The 17,725-nt window shown below is 38.8% G+C and overlaps 1 protein-coding gene across 3 annotated transcripts in view; it reads left to right on the top strand.

Annotated features, from left to right (window-relative positions):
• Positions 1-17,725, top strand: part of LOC121917447 (carbohydrate sulfotransferase 9-like) — a 97,541-nt gene that overhangs the window by 46,712 nt on the left and 33,104 nt on the right. The gene's annotated exons all lie outside the window — the stretch shown is intronic.

Genomic DNA, 17,725 nt, shown 5'->3' with positions numbered 1-17,725 from the left:
TCCAACAACATCTGGAAGGTGGCACAATTCCTATCCTTGCAATATGTCATTGTTTACTTACATCATATTGTAATAAAATAGGTTGTTCAGTGGAGGAGGGGCAGAGAGATTTCACAGAAAAAGCTCATTCAATATATACTGAAAGTGGAAGAAATATTGTAAAGCAGTTAGTCTCTATTTTGCTTCTGGGCAAAATGTTTAAAACTATGGGATTCCTGGAAATATCTAAAGGAGCTTGTGATTGTTTTACTTGCTTTATATTTTGTTTAACTTTTAACTCTTATGCTTGTGTAATTTAAGCTGAAATATTTTAAAACAGAAATACTGCAAAACCATACTAATTTTTTAGATTAGAAATATGCTACACTAAAGGCCTACATATTATTCTGTGAAACTGAGATATTTTTTTTCCTCCTGGAGTAAAGAATACAGTTCTTTGCAATAAGGGACATCTGGCAATATTTAAGATGTCCTTATTGGAGACTTCAAGATCTGATAATCAAATGCATGGATCATTAACCAGAGGTTTTTCTCCAGCAGGGTATTATTATTATTTTTAAAGCCTGGATGTTTTATCAGCCTTTATAACTAGAGCAGAAATAAAACCATTCCAGTTCAGGGGCACAATGTGCACAAAGACTATAGATCAGCTGCTGTCAGATCCATTTTTATGAAGTGTTTAATTATACTGGCTTCTTGCCTGTATGGAACAAGCAGAGAACTGTTTACTACTGTTCAATGTCAAAGCAGCACTTTCAATTTATTACTCTTGATTTGCAAAGGTTTTTTAGGGGTGTGGTGAGGGGAATATCATGTATGGTTAACATCTGAAATGATACTTGAATTGTGTTCAACAGGATTTTCTCTTATTTAGAACTTTTCTGGCAGTTCAGTCCATTGCTAGATTTATCCCCTATTCCCAAACTCATCTTGTGTTTCCTGTTTTCCCTTTCAATCCAGGAGTGGGAATTGTATAGCCATTCACATGTTGTTGGACTGCTAACTGCCATCATTCCCCTTGGTTGCCTATACTAGCTACAGCTATTGGAGTTGCACTTCAACAACCCAGGGTCACTGATTCCTTGTCCTGATTTATATTCATTAAAGGCATTGGAGTATTGTTGTTTAAAGTATTTAATTTTTCTCAAAATGAAGTTGCATGAGATTCTCTAGGACAATTCAGGGTGCTATTTTCCACCTTAAACTTTTGTTGCTCAGTACACACTGTGAACCTGGCAACACAATCAGAAGAGCAATAGGCTACTCTGTGTACAAGAGTCCCTTGCAGTACCAGACTCCATTCATTGAGTTCCACACATGAATGGCAGACCATTTCTTGCAGAGAAACTACTATTTTCCATAGACCATGTGCAAATTTTGCACAGAATAAATTCACATTTACAGTATTTGCTGTGCAAGAAGTATTTCTGCATAGAAAAATTATGTTCTGTGCAGAAATAAGCTGTTTCCTATGTAAAACAACCACATGCACCTTTTGTGCAGAATAAGTCTCAAAACTGCTTCTTTCTTAGCATTCTGACAAGAGTCTTCAGATTTTGGCAGCGCCAGTAACTTTATAGGATTTCCTATTGCTCTCCTAAGTCTTTGTTATTTTTTCTATAACTTTCCAATTCTTAAAAGTTAAAACATTAAAAAAAGACTAGGAATTAATACGGATCATGCTCCTGGTGAAAGCAAAGCAGTTTTTCAAACATTTTCTAAAAAGATGCCAGAAAAGAGATCCAGGAGTTCCCAAAATATTTAGAAGCAAACATTATTTTCTCAGCAGTCACTTCTAGGACACAAAACATTTTTTTTTAAAAAAAATGCAACCATGGTACATTATTTTACAAATGCAAGGGATTTGATTGTTTTAGCATAGCTGTGTTTATGCAAGCAAAACAAATCTGAAATGATAAATGCGTAAAGCAGAAGAAACTGTCATTTTGCCTCGTGCTGACAAAATATAGCTAGAAAGATATTTCCATGCATTTCCTCCACTTGAGTTACTGAATTTTTCACCATGGCTGTTGGTATACTAAGTTAGTTTAAATTCAGAAGATATAAGGTAGGTTCTTGTAGAATGGTAAGTTTTGCTTGTGTGATTTCTTTCTCAAGCAAGATCCTAGCTGTCATGATCCAGAAATCAGGGAACTCTGGGTTGCAGAGAATATATCATTCCCTTGTTCAAACAGCTTCACTGGTTACTGGTTCATTTCTAGGTGCAAGTCAAAGTGCTGGTTATGAACTATAAATATCAATCTGGCATAGGTCCAAACTATCTGAAAAATTGTACATACAAGCCTCCCTGTGTCTTGAGCTCTTCAGGAAAGGGCTTTGTCACGATCTCATAATTGTCATAGACTCAGTGAGTAAGTCATCTTGTGTCCCTGGTGGTAGAAAGGCAGAATATAAATTAAGTAAATAAAACAAAATAAAAGAAATCATGGCTTAAACCTAATTGTTGGTCCAAATTAGAGTAGGCCTATTGAATCAATTACTAAACACTTAAATATATACTATTGATTCAATGTATCTACTCCGCTTGGGACTAGCAATTGGATATAGGCCCCTTTTCCTTGTCTTTAATCCTTTTATGCCTCTCTATGTTTTTCTTCACCAATCTTTTTTAAATTTATTTTTTTACACTTCTTATCTTTGCCTTTTCATGGTTTTGCCCCATCCTGTACATCAGTCACTAAACTTTTTACTAATTTCCACTTGTGCTGTTTATCTTCTCCATATTCTGTCTCATAGGCTTTTATGTGTGGAATTCTGTTCCTTTTGACATTTAGCTGAACTCCTGTTTGTTTTAGTTTAAAAAATATTTGAAATTCACATTTTCCTCTTGCATTTTCTCCTTGATGTGCCTTCAAGTCACCTGTCAACTTATGGTGACCCCACTAATTTCATAGTTTTCCTAGGCAAAGAGTATTCAGTAGAGGGGGCTTTGCCAATTCCTTTCTCTGAAATATAGCCTACTGTACCTGGTATTAGTTGGTGGTCTGCCATCCAAGTACTAACTACCGCTGATCCTGCTTTGCTTCCAAGATCAGACAGGATCTAGTGCCTTTAGGATATTAAGGCCAGCTTTTGTCTTAATTACTGTAAAAGATTTTTGTTAATTACTGGTAAGCTTCAGTTAACAAAGTAGATGTCTTCCTGGGTATTACTTCTTTAACAGAAAATGTCTCTCAGGAATCTTACAGCCAGAACTAGAGGAAGATGATCATCATCCCTTGTTTGTTTGTTTGTTTGTTTGTATTGTCTTAGATTTAACAGATCTACTATGTCATGCACAGAGAATCTATAATCTAACAGCAAATTCAAGTAATGATTGCTGACAAGTAAAAAAGTGTCCATATGTGAACAATCACAAACTTTGTAGAAGTATAAACTCTTAATTCAAGCCACCCAGCACCCTGCAAAAACTCAGTAAAGACTACCTATATTCAGTTGCCATAGGATTCTAAGTATGCATTGTTGTGATACTTTTATTAGGTCAATCACAAGGTGCATAAATGGTTACACTGGTTTTCAAAGGTGCAGAAATTATTATACAGTGTGCCCAGGCCATACGTGGATTTGAGCGTACGCATACAGCAACCTGCTGAGTACAAAACATGTAGCACCACACACAGGAACGCACCTCCATAGCAAATGAAAGGATTTAACTTTATGTGGTTTTTCCCATATGGTGGGGGGTCCCCATGTATAGGAAGGGGCTACTGTACTAGCTTCTTCAGCAGGCAAAGGTTTTAAAAAAATCAGGGGAAGAAAAGGGGAAATAGAATAACAGATCAGCATGTTGCTTGATTGTCCACTTTTGAGGCATTATAGAGAGAGGGTCTATGGAGACAGAAGGTTCAGGCTGTACCTCTCTCCTCAAATGGTGATGAAGTAACTGGGAACAAGGGCAGTAAAAGAAAAGGTACTAAATTTTACTTCTTCCATTTGCAGCCACAAAGTCTCTCCCTTTGAAATATGGATCTGTCCCTGGCCTGTATGTTCAGTGATAACCTCAGAATGATCCCATGCCATTAAGTTTGTTGACCTAATAAATCACTACTTTGGATTTTGTTATATAGTCAACATAGCCACCCATCCCTCCATTTTTTGCGTTTAAAGATACCCATCTGAACTGATGAGCAGGAGATTCCAACCTGGAGAAAGTGAAGTATTTGTCATTTTATACTGGAGAATAATTTCCATGAGATAAAGAGAAATAAATTGACTTCTGTTGGCATGTTTTGCCTTTGTTGTGATTGTTGGTTACCCTTGCATGTTTTCATCGGCATGTGATTGTCAGAAACAAGACAATCCCAAAAATTAGGGAAACAGGTATAAGTTGTCTTTCTTGAGCTCCTTACCAGACTCTGTGTTACTGCAATGCTGAAAATTTCAGGACTGAATAAAAAATTCTTGTGGGGCAGAATTCTTATTTGGGAACAATGTGGTTTTTTGACTTGCTGCCCCCAGTAACACCATCTGCACCATCTCTGAGTAGATATTATGGCAGTATATTAGTCACATCTTTAAGTAGGGACACATAACCAGGTGGCATCTATTTGAAAGGAATAGCAGCTGTGGAACCCAGATCTAGAATGTACCCTTCATATAGGCTGGCGCCCCACCACAATTTTCTCTTGCATCTCTCTCTCTCCTAGATGTATTTCTTATCCCTCAGAAACAGCACACAACAGTAACAAATCCATCCTTGGAATCAGAAAAATGGGAGGAGGGATAGTTTACTAACCTATATAGAATATAAGTTAGGCTGGAATGTCTGTTGTGTTAACAGCCATTATATCTTTGTTAAGAAGGTGACAAGGGAAGGTGACAAATTGGTTAATATCAAGAACACAGGTCATAAAAGTAAAGTTAGTGGTAACATGCACGTTGTAGTTATTAAAAAAAGGAACAATGAAAACAAGCTGTATAGCTATGTGGAGGGTATGCTCTAGCAAGTGTTCCTGCTGCAAAATTCAACTATTTTCTTGAAATGATAATCAGTGTATTCCATGTGTGGCACATCATTTTAAATGCACCCACTTATCACATTGGCCCATTCACATGACCAATTGCCTTGCCATGCCATGCCAGCAATAGCACAATTGTCAAGGCTGTCAGTTAAAAGGGCTGGCTTAAATCATTGTGCAAATGAAATGATGCATATGGCCCATGCATATAAACATGATGGAGAATTCACAGAAGTCATACTTGAATAGACATTTTATGCATGAACCTCAAGATATATAATTGTTGTTTCTATAGGAGGGGGCAGTTAAAAACAGGACTATATAAATATTCATCCATGTGTTCATTTCCCCACTGATTCTTTTGTCATACTTATGGTAAGAGTTACTGCTACTTTTATCAAGGCAGGGTTTCGTACATATTCTGCTTTAATATTTTTATGTTGCTTTCTTCTCTTCTGATATACTAGCATTTTAAAAAAATTAAACGCTTGTTATCTGCCTTCTCCCCAACTTTAATTTGCTTTTCCTTATTCCATTTTCATTTCATTTGTGTACATTTCTTCTTGGCATTATTGTTTTATTCTTACTCTGTCTATCTTTCCATCATTTGTGGAGCAGGGAGGAGGACACAAAGTTAATACTAGGAATTTCTATAGCAAATGCATCAGGGAAATGGGGTCGAAAGAGAATGTGAAAGAGATATGATATAATATATATAGTATATATATAATATCTCTTTCATATTCTCCTTCCACCCCATTTCTCAGATGCCTGTTCTCTTGAAATTCCCAATATCACCTTTGTCTGTTCAGACCCTGGTCAGTGTGGTAAATTCATACAAGACAACAGGACATTTTCACCTCTGCTCTTCAATGAAGGCTGTAATGGCACTTTGATCTGGAACTTAGTTGGCTGGCATATCTGCTAAGTATTCAGCTGTACCATTCAGATCTTAATCTTTGTTGTCCCTTGGTTATCTGAAAAGCAGTGTTGCATTGCCTGATACTGAATTCACATTGTTCCATGGCTGTGGGCAGTAACATTTTTCATGCTGGTGTTCTATATTTTTAATATTTAAGAAACCCCTACAAAAGTAGTTTCAGCAATTTTTGATACAGAACTTGGTTGCCTTCAGCTAGTTTCTTTTAAAATACAGAAGGATTTGTAAGCGCAGCTGATTTTATTCTGGTTTTAAATATAGCTCATCTGATTTCAGCAAAATATAGATAGATTTCTCCAAATTTTAATATCTGAAAAGCTATTGCTTAAATCTAATTATTAGCCCCAAATAAACTAGACCCATTGAGTGAATGAAATTTATATAAATATTGACTTACCAAATTCCCATTGATTCAGTGGGTTTCCTCTGCTTGAGGCTAACAACTGTTGAATTTGAACTCCTGTTCAGTTTTTTGGTTGAACAAAATAAATTAAAGAAAGATTGGAAAGAAAAGCAGCTTAGTTGGGTTATATACACAAATTCCAATCAATTAGCAGTGGCTGGAAGGAGAGTGGTTTCTTTCTGGGCATGCTATGTGTATGGAAACATGTTTTCATCACAGCTTCACATGCAAAAAAAGGGGGGGTCTCCTCTTGTCTGCTCTATGAAAATGTTTTACTGTTTCAGTAACCATACTAATGCACTTTTTTCACTGCACATGTGCTTAGCTGTGTTTACTTGCTTATCTATGCTTGTATGCACAACATGTCTCCACCTCTACGACATTTGTATTCTTTATGACATTTCTTAAAGTGATACTTTTTCACCACACCAACATGTTTTGCATTTTCATAACATTCCATCCCACCCACCTCTGCCTAGCCTTTGTCCACAGCTGCTTCGTTTCATGCATCAGATAAAACGGAAACCACAAAAGTTGTTGTGTATGCTTTCAAGTCATTTCTAACTTATGGTGACACTAAGGCAAATTTATGAAGGGGGTTTCTTGTCAAGATTTGTTCAGAGGAGGTTTGCCATTGCCGTCCCCTGAGGTTGAGAGCATGTGACTTGCTGATGGTCACCCAGTGGGTTTCATGGCCAAGCTGGGAATCGAACCCTAGTCTCCAGAGTCAGTCCAACGCTCAAACCACTATGCATCACTTATGAGGAAATAAGTCTCAAAGGCACTGTACAGACGGGCCCTATGAGGCGCCTTCGTTACGTGCAAGGGGTGGCGCTTCCAGACACAACTCGCTCCTTGCACGTGACGAGGGCATCAAAATGGCAGCTCCCTGTACATACGGGCACCACCATTTTGACGTGATAGATGCCTAGCATCCGCACGTCCCGGCGTCATTGTGATGCTGCTAGTGCACCATTGGCGCACTGCGGCGTCACAACCGCGCCACAGAAAGAACCTGCTTTTTGCTGTGCGAGGGAGCCGTGCAGTTTGTCCGCTGAGGCTTCCTCGTGCAGCAAACCAGGGTGGCAGGAGACCACCTTTTTTGGGCAGTCTGTATCCCACCATTGGTGCTGCCAAACACCTCCTTCCCATACCTCTTTTCCTTCTTATTTCTATCAGTATAACTCCTCATAGAGCTGGAAACTAGTCTGTATTCACGTACCTTAAGGCTTGACTATGCTGTTTCATGGCATATAATAGAAGAAGAGAATAGAAGCAACTCCCATATGTTTAAGTGGTCTGGAAATGTTTGATTTTCATTTTCTTCATAGGTTGCATGAAAGAGGTATCAAAGAATGGTGTGAATTTGATTATAGATAAAATTTGTGGGTAGATTTGGAGAAAGATGCATTTTAGAAAAATATGTATTTCAGGCATTTGTTTCTCAGCCTTTTTCTACTATAAAGGTACACGTCACTACTTAAAAGTGAACAGACAGAGAGCCAAATACAGCAATAAGTATATAACCTGCCTAAATACCCCAAAGACCCCGAGAACCCATCTTATCTTGGAAACTAAGCAAGATCAGCTCTGGTTAGCACTTCGATGGGAGACTGTTAACAAATACCAGGTGCTATATGCTATGTTTCAGAGAAAGAAAAAAACACCCCTGACTATTCCTTGCCTAAGAAAACTCTGTGAAATTAATGATGTTGCTATAAGTCAGTAGGAGACTTGAAAGCACACACACACACACACACACACACACACACAAATATGTCTTCGTTTTTTTGTCCTTTACATTTTGCTTAGTACTTTTAGTACTAAGTACTTGAAAGTACTGAAACTACATAGTGGAATTGTTGATTCTTTGGAAAACTCTTATGTTTGTGCTCTTCCCCCTCCCCAGCAAAACACTTCTGCCATTATATTGCTCTGTTGGCATATCTCATAGATCATCTGGCAGAAGAGGTTTCTGCCCACAAAATAACATTTCTGCTGGCTGAAAGAGGGATATGTCCAGTACTAGCTCCCCAGTTGGAGTTGCACAGGCTGTAGAATTTTTAGCTGGTAGTATTAATATAGAGCCAGTGTAGTGTAGTGGTTTGAGCATTAGACTAGGACATTCGGAGACCAGGGTTTGAATCCCTACTTGACCATGGAAACCCACTGTGTGATCTTGGGCAAGTCACAGTCTCTTTGCCTCAGAAGAAGGCAAGGGCAAACACCCTCTAAACAAACTGTGCAAAGAGAACCCCATGATATTTTTGCCTTAAGGCTTCTATAAGTCTGAAATGACTTGAAGGCACACAATAACAACAGGTATTATTATTATTATTATTATTATTATTATTATTATTATTATTATTGGCGTTGTACAGACTGGCGGATACGGCGCCCCATCACGTGCTACTGGTTGTCCGAGGATGCAGCATCCAATCTGGCCTCACCCCTAGCACATGACGGGGGTGTCAAAATGTCGGTTCCCTGTACACATGGGTGCTGCCATTTTGACACGATGGACTCATTGCACCTGCATGTCCCATCGCGCTGGCAATGTCACAAGTGCACCATTTGCGCATTCAGGTATCGCAAGCGTGTCGCAAAAAGAACCCACTTTGTGCCGCCGGGAAGCCTCGCTGTTTGGCAGCTGAGGCTTCCCGCCAGCAGAAATGGAGGCAACGGCAGACCGCCCTTTTTGGGTGGTCTGTATCCCACTATACTTTATTTATATAGTGCTGTAGATTTACACAGCACTATACATACAAACAATAAAATCGATAAAAATGATAACTGCCAATGGCGTATATTCTACAAAATACATATAAAATAACAGATACAAATAAAAGATAGAATTAGATAAAAAAAGCAGACAAGGCATGCAGTAATAACCAGGTAACCTTTCAGATACCATTCCTATGCTTTTTATATGGATTCACTTTTTTTTGTTGGTGTTCACTTTTAGTTGTGTAATCTGAAAAGGTTATTCCTGGGTGATATACCTAGCAAATTGCAAAGCCTATCATAATGAAATCATAGTGTTTTTTTAATGTTGGATATATTTGCAACTTGGTTCATTTTAACATAAATTTACAAACAACATGCTGTAATATTACATCACTGGATGCACTAAATTAAAAAAACAACAATCTTCGTACTCCTTTAGCTCAATCTTTTGGCAATAGGAGTAAGAAGCATAGTTGGAATACAATGTGCATATGCCAATGGGAACTAAGATGTAGATCACCAACATTTGCTTCAGAATCACCTGCATTTTACTGTCCCCTCATGCTTTAATAGTTCTCTTTTTTCTCCTTGAAGTTCAAGTGCTTGGCATTTATATTATGTTTCAGGTCTTTAACTGACACAAGGGAAGGAGGAGGTAGGTGGGTTTGTACATGTCACAACGATCAACCAGTTGGCCTTCTGATTGTAGCAAAACTGGTGTCTAGTAGGGACTCACTGCTACTAACAGGAAGAACCTACACTGGCTTATCTACTTCACCTGTGGCCATACTAACTGGGGTTCGTAGACCAAAGAAGTAACTTTTCCAAGCATTTCCCTATACAGTGGTGGTGGGGATAGATGAAGCTTGTTTAATTGTTCATGCTCTGCTTGTAAAGCAAGTAAGTGCAGCAATAATGAGAAAGGGGAGGCAAGGGGACCAACACTAGTTGGTGACAAGGACAGTGAAAAGACACATCACTTTACAGGGAGGCACATTGAGGTTCTCTTCCCTAATTGCCCTAAAAGCCCTTGAGCCTTTTTCTGCTGGAAACATGACTTGAATTCAAAGACATAGCCATGTTAGTCTGAAAAATTAGTATGCAAAGGGATCTTGTAGCACCTTGGAAGCTAAGAAAGAAGCTGGTAGCATGAGTTTGTAGCACCTTGGAAGCTAAAAAGAATGGGAGTAGCATGAGTTTTTCATAGACTTGAGTCTATTTCCTGAGATGCATGGAGTGGAGGGTGGTTGCCTTCCATTCAGGTAATTATATCTCTGGCAAAAAAAGAGTGAGTGAGGATGTACAGCTAGATAACCTCTTAAAATTGCTTCATCTGTTCACAGCTTTAAAGTAGAAAATAACAAGACTTTGCAGTAGCTCAAATTTTATTGCATGGAAGATCACCTAAACGAAAATAGGAAAAGAGATATGTAAATGGAGAATTAGTTGCATGGCTGAAATGACAGTGACAAATGATAATGAACAGACTGGGTTGGGGAAAGATAATCTTGCACCACAAAGATCATCCTTGGGTCTAGGTTTTAAATGAATAATTAGCATCTTCATTAGTGTGACAAATGAGGAAGCAAACAGTGTGTTTAGCACCTGTCTACAAAGTGGATGAAAGGCAAACATAAATGCCATGGGTTCTGCAAACCTTGAGCACTGAAAGAAATAGAAATGGGGTTAGCTTCAGGAACTGAAATGATTTTAAAAAAACATAAACGCTTCAGCAACATTTCCCCCCCAAGGTATTACTTTTACCTGGTCCTGAGAGAAAGACATAAGAACATTAGAGCCCTGCTGCATCAGAGCAGAGGTTTATTTAGTCTATTATACTGTTCCTAAAATGGCCAATCAGATGCCTATGGGAAGCCTTCAAGCAGAACATGAAACTCATTTATCTAACAGTTTGTCACTCAAATATAATCTAATAAAGTGTGTGGAAAGCATCTGTCTTGATTTTAATTCATACACAAAGACCAGAATCTGTGGATATGGAAGGCTGACTGTATTTATCATCTATGGAAAAGTTATGTCTTCAGTTAGATGTGGAAAGAAGTCTTATCTACAGATTCTTCAACCCTTATAAACATCTTGTTGTAGAAGCTCATTAAACCTTTGTATTTCTAAGACTACAACTAGATGTATATTAACCTGGGACAAAACTCCTTTGAAACTCACTGTGACTGAATTCTGAACCACCGTGGATACATATCAGAAGGATCAGAAGAAAAACATGATAGGTAGCAGCACAAAAAGATGATGACTGAACCAATATTATAGAATAACTTGCCTGTGAAGTGCCATTCTGTGGCCAGTATTCTTTTTCTTATAGTATACAAAATATTTTTTCTCTCTCTTTGATATACAGTGTGCACACATTATATGTGGGCGCAGCTTATGCAGCTTTTAGCCTCTGCTGAAAGCCATGCCGGAAAAAGCTGTTGTGCACCCTGGAAGAAGTAATGGGGCTCCAACATACGTAGGATTTCCCTTATGCAGCGGGGTTCGGAATGGATCCCCCGTGTAAGGGAAAGGACCACTGTATATTCTGTTTCAGCCCAGTGGTGTCACCAGGAGGGTGCAGGAGATACAGACCACACCTAGTGACATCCCAGAAGAGGGGTAATACCCAGTCAACCGCACCCCCCCACCTCCCCTCCATGCACTGTTCTGCATATGAGAAGAGCAGCATGTGGCAGATGGTGGGGAAGCATACCCTTTTGGTCCCGCTACCCAGAAGCCCTACCCCCTCACTGGGTGACACCCTGGACAGTTACACCACTATTTCAGCCTATTGAACTTTAAATTGTGTAAGGGTTTGCAAGAATGAATGCATGCCAACGGATAGAAGGATAGAAGGTGAATAGCTTGCTTGCAGATAAGGGGATGTGAAATGATGGTGCTTAAGTAGTTGATTCCCAAGGAGAAAAGAGACCTCTACTTCATGTCCTATGAGCAGCAAATTTCTTATATATAGTTATTAATTCATGACTTTGTGTGGAGATAATTAAGCTAAATTGCCCTTTCACTGAATATTTATGAATTTTCTGATTAAGATATGTGGGGGTATGCGTATCATTTATATTGTGCATCTCTTCTGTGGATCTTGTGGTGGCAGAGTCGGGGCATGCATTGTGAGGACACTACACCCTGACTCTGCCCCCATACTGAGCCAAAGTGCCGGTCTGTATAGGGCCTTACTCTCCACTTCCCTAGATATTTATCAGGACCTAACCAGGGCAGTGGAGGATAGGGGATCTTGGATATGTCTCGTACACAAGGTTTCCATGAGTGAGGATCATCTGGAGGGCAGTTAGCAACAACAACAACTCAGTGATGAGGGGATCATGGGAACTGTGAATCTAGCAGTATCCAGGGAGACACATTCCCCACTAATCCCCTAAGCAGTTCATTGCTGCCAGATTTCAGCAGTCTACCATAAATCAATAGGCTTACCTTTCCCAGCCTCTCTTGCTCTAGTTGTTTAAAAGCAATGCAACTAGACCTCTTGGTAAAGGACATCTCTGTTTCCCTCTCAAAAACACATTGGCTGCATGAGTTTTTCATAGGGTGAGATGCGCCCTCATGGGAGTGGCTATGTAGTACCATTTTGCGAGACTGTTTTAGTCAAGATAGTCCAAGGCAATATGAATGGTACCATTATCTTTGGTCAAATTTTTCTTCTGAAAGGAAATTAAGAGTTAGGTTGAGTCTCCCTTATCAGGAATTTCAGAATACTCCAAAATTTAAAACTTTTTTTTAGAATTAGGTGATTGAGATACTGACACATTTGCTTTCTGATGGTTCCATCTATACAATCTTTTTTTCATGAACAAAATCATTAAAATATTATGTATAAAGTTACCTTCAGGCTTTGTATTGAAGGTGTACATGAAACAATAAATGTCATGTCTAGATTTTGGTCCCATCTACAAGATATCTCATTATATGTGTGCAAATATTCCAAAATCCAAAAAAATCCAGAATCCAAAACCCTTCTGGTCCCAAGCATTTTGGATAAGGAGGGCGACTAAAATGGTGAAAGGTCTGGAAACCATGTAATATGAGGAACGACTTAAGGAGCTGGGGGTGTTTAGCCTGGAGAAGAGAAGGTTAAGAGGTGATATGATAGCCCTGTTTAAATACTTGAAGGAATGTCATACTGAGGAGGGGAGCTGACTTGTTTTCAACTACTCCAGAGACTAGGACCCGGAGCAATGGATGCAAGCTACAGGAAAAGAGATTCCACCTCAACATTAGGAAGAACTTCCTGACAGTAAGGGCTGTTCGACAGTGGAACACACTCCCTCGGAGTGTAGTGGAGTCTCCTTCCTTGGAGGTCTTTAAGCAGAGGCTGGATGGCCATCTGTTGGGGATGTTTTGATTGAGAGTTCCTGCATGGCAGGGGGTTGGACTGCATGGCCCTTGCCATCTCTTCCAACTCTATGATTCTATGATTCTAGGAAGACAACCTGTAAATGAAAGCAAGCACTGAGATTGTAGCGTACAGCAACTCTATAGAATAATTTACAACACTATATAACATATAATTTCAGAGATTATGGTCAGTTCTATTGAAGATAAAAGGGGGGGGGGGGGAATAAAAAAAACTGCATGCTTATTTTTCCCCTTTCTTTCCCTTAACACACTGTGCTATTTTTAATGTGTTTCTCTAATGATGCATTTCTGCTTCCTTTGTGCTTTTGCTTCTCATTCAGGAACAATCATTAAAGGATCAGGTTTTTGGTGGGTGTTTTTGAGACATCAAAATGTCTGTCCTTCCCATTGTTTATAAATCCCAGTACCAATATATTTATTATTTTAGCATATTTCCCTTAAGCCAGACTGAGAATGTTTCCCAAAGTGTAACTACTCCCCTTACTGGTGTCTTGAAGTCATGACATGACTTGGTTGCAGCTTAAAGTATTTTATCCTTTACTGCAACTGAGAAGGAAAAAATGTAAAATTTGGTCAAAATAAGGTTTGTAATGAAGACTCAGAATGGACATTTATTGCTATTGTCCAGTTTCAGATCATGGATGCCCATGTGTTTATTTGTTTGTTTTCCTAGATGGGAGCAAAGCTGTATAGTGGTATAAACAAATGTAATTGTAATTTGTTCATACAGCACAAGCTGCTACAACACACCTCTGTGGTTTCCTTGTGTATTCATGCACATGCCTTGATCCTGAGTGTCACATTCAGTGTGACATTTTGTAGAAACCTACAAAAAGTGCAAGGAAAATCTTCAGAGCTTCTAATTTTGACAGCCCTAATACAGAATGTAACTAAGAGGCACCATGAACTCCCAACAGAAGGTTTTTTTTAAATGGAATGTGGGGCATTAAGTAGAGAGGAGGGTGAAGAGGGAGCCAGATACATTTTAGTTACTTTCTGACATCACTGTCTATCATTGTTGACAACTTCAGAAGACTTGTCAGGAAAAGGGTCTCCATGTGCTGGAATGATTTCCTGCATATGGGAAACATTGGAAAACCTTTTGGAAAACAAGGGTCTGTAACTGTGGAAGACTGTTGGGGTTTTATTAGCCCACTTGGAGACTTTGGATGGCTGCACTTGCTCCCATACACAAAACATTAAAAACAAATTTTGCCCCCAGATGCCTCTAAGGATTTATGGAGGCATTTTCATCATCTTGGGCTCTTGCAAAAGGCCTCTCCTGGGAGTTAGTTGGTTCAGGGACTCCACAAGATGTGGTGGAAATGTACCTCATGGCACCTAGTGGATAATTTGGAGAATTTCAGGACAAAAAGTTTTTTGACTAATTTTATATAAATTGTTTTTGATCCTGGAGTGGCCAGGAGGCCTCTAAACATGGCGGAACTGGCCATTACACTCTGAAGTGTACATTTTAGAGCATGCTGGAGCAACCTATTTTTTGACCTCTGGGGACCTCAAAAATAGCCCTGGCAGCTGCATATGACCCATATTTTGCCCCTCCCTGCTGTAGAAAGCTCCAGTAGGATCAACAGGACCTTATCTCTGGAAAGGAGGAGAAAGGCACATGCCAATGCTTGAATGTGGTCCAGGTCCTAGAGATTTTTGGAATGTTCATCTTATTTTTCCGATTGTTATCAGCCACTTTTTATGTCAACGAAAATTAAAAAAAAACTTTTGCATTACTTGAACTCTTAGCTTTACAAATGTTATTTTGGATACAATATTTATTTTGTGTATGAAAGCATCTTGTTGTCATAAAACACTCTTAACTCCCCACAACAATATCAACATAAAATATGGACCACTTTGCAGGGCTGGAATAACCCAAAGCTCTGTGTCTTCAATATGACTATTTTAAAGGTAGATTTCAATTAGATTAATTATTAAGGTCTCTTTTTTGAAGTTTTCAGATTTAGAGGGGAGGACACAAGTTTAAATAAAATCTGAGCAAGATAAGCTCTTATCCAAGACATTCCTTAAATAATAACCAAAACAACGATACAGCTGTTTTAATTTTAAAATGTTAAAATAATCATAGTCAGCCTTCCGTATCCATAGACTCTGCATCTGCATCCACAGATTAAAGCTTGAAAATATCCCTCCTGAAAAGAAAAAGAAAAAACCTTGATTTTGCCATGTTTTATAAGGGACACCATTTTACTACATCATTGTATATAATGGGACTTGGGCATCCATAGGTTTTAATAGCTGTGGGGAAGGGGGTCCTAGAACCAAGCTACAGTGGATGCCAAGGGCCCACTATAAAAACCAATGATAGAACTGATAGGAAAAGCAAGAGGATAACAATTAAATGCCTGAAGTATGAAACAGATATTATTCTGGACTCCAGATGTTTATTATAAAAATGTCAAGCACCCCATGCAAACAAGAATTCCAGAGATATGGAATAACATTTTTGTAAAGGAAAGATACGAAACCATGCTTTGCCGAGGGAAACCTTTGGCTGTTGTGATAACATATTCAATAAATATAGTGAGTGGTTAGCATAATACAAGCAGACTCCCTGTTGTTTCCAAATTGTAAAAAAATGGAATATATGACATTAAGGAGAGCCTAGAGCAGTGATTCCCAACCTCAGGAATTCCACATGTTGTGGACTTTAGCTCTCAGAAACCAAGACTGTTGGCCAAGATAGCAGAGACCTCTGGGAACTGTAGTCCCAAGCTACTGGAAAGCAAGAGTTTGGGAATCAATGGTCTAGACTAGAGTATGTTACAAGCAAGACAATACTGAATCAAACCTAAAATCTTATTTAGGCAAACATTTTACTGAAAGAGCCAGCATGGTGTAGTGGTTTGAGCACTGGACTATGATTTTGGAGACTAGGGTTTGATTCCCATTTGGCCATGGAAACCTATTGGGTGATCTTGGACAATTATGGTTTCATCTGATAGTGTTCCCATGTATTCCATGTTTACAGCAGTTTGAAAATTATGGGGACCCTTCTTAAATGCTTTGATGAAATTCAGAGAAATGGCATCCATAGCATTGCACCATCTACCAAACTAGTGACATGATCAAAAAGAGATATGGATATGGGGTTAGTGGTGTATTGGTTTGAGCATTAGGCTATGTGTCTGGAGACTGAGGTTTGATTTGCAACCCACTAGTTGACCTCGTGCAAGTCACACACTTTCAGTCCCAGATAGGATCGCCTTAGCATTGCCATAAGTCAGAAGTGATTTGAAGACCCAGAACAACAATACAAACCATTGATGTTATACCAATTCTGTATTTCTTTAAGGTGTCCAAATCTGTATAGAAATAAGTAGAAGCAGCATCATTAGGTGAGAACATGTTTCAGTCATCTGAGCTACCTGCTGGCTCAGGAAGGTTCTGTTACAGAATGATGCAGAGGGTTCAGGTCTACCAACCAGAGTGTCTGATGGCTAAATCTTGGTGTGTCATAGTATGTAAACAAAACTAATATTTTAACAACAGTTGTTGGCACTTTTTCCAAGATACTTTCAATGAGTAGAAAACCACATCCACTTTCAAATGTGCAAATTTCCCCTTTCTGATGAAGCTTCTAATTCATCTCACACTATTCCAGACAATCAAGAATGGACTGAGGGGAAATACAGAAGAATGCAATGGGGAAAGAGCTCCATCACATTTACTCTGCTTGCACTTCAAATGTATTTGTTCTCCTATTATTTCTAGACCAGTGGTACCCAAACTTTGGTTCTACAGATGTTTTGGACTTCAGCTCCTCAAATTCCTGGCTGTTGGTCAAGCTGGCTAGGGCTTCTGAGAGTTTAAGTCCAAAACACCTGGAAGACTAAAGTTAGACTGTCTAGACCATACTTCTGCAAAACTCAAAAGATGCACAAGTATCAAAACCCAACTGAATTATGGAGCATACAATGTAAAATTACATTATCAAAGAACAATACCTTGTAGAAAAGATAATTGTTTTCACCAAATTTCTTAAATTCAAGAGAAAAGGAAAAACCCAAGGAGCTGTCTTAAAGGAGTTCTTCATAGGTACAACATAACAACTTAAAATGTTCTGCTCTGAGCCACCACAAATTTGGATAAAATTTCACAATAATTTAAGTTTTTTTCCTATTTATTTTTTACCCTTTTGATTTTTCAAGACAGGATTCATCATAGTCCTGAGGTACTAGGGTGTATACACACTACATAGTTACAGTACTCCAATACTATTTTAACATCGGTTCTGTG

This window comes from Sceloporus undulatus, unplaced genomic scaffold, assembly GCF_019175285.1.
Source record: "Sceloporus undulatus isolate JIND9_A2432 ecotype Alabama unplaced genomic scaffold, SceUnd_v1.1 scaffold_18, whole genome shotgun sequence".
Taxonomy (NCBI): domain Eukaryota; kingdom Metazoa; phylum Chordata; class Lepidosauria; order Squamata; family Phrynosomatidae; genus Sceloporus; species Sceloporus undulatus.
The sequence above is the reverse complement of the archived record's forward strand: the minus strand, read 5'-3'. Positions and strand labels throughout refer to the sequence as shown.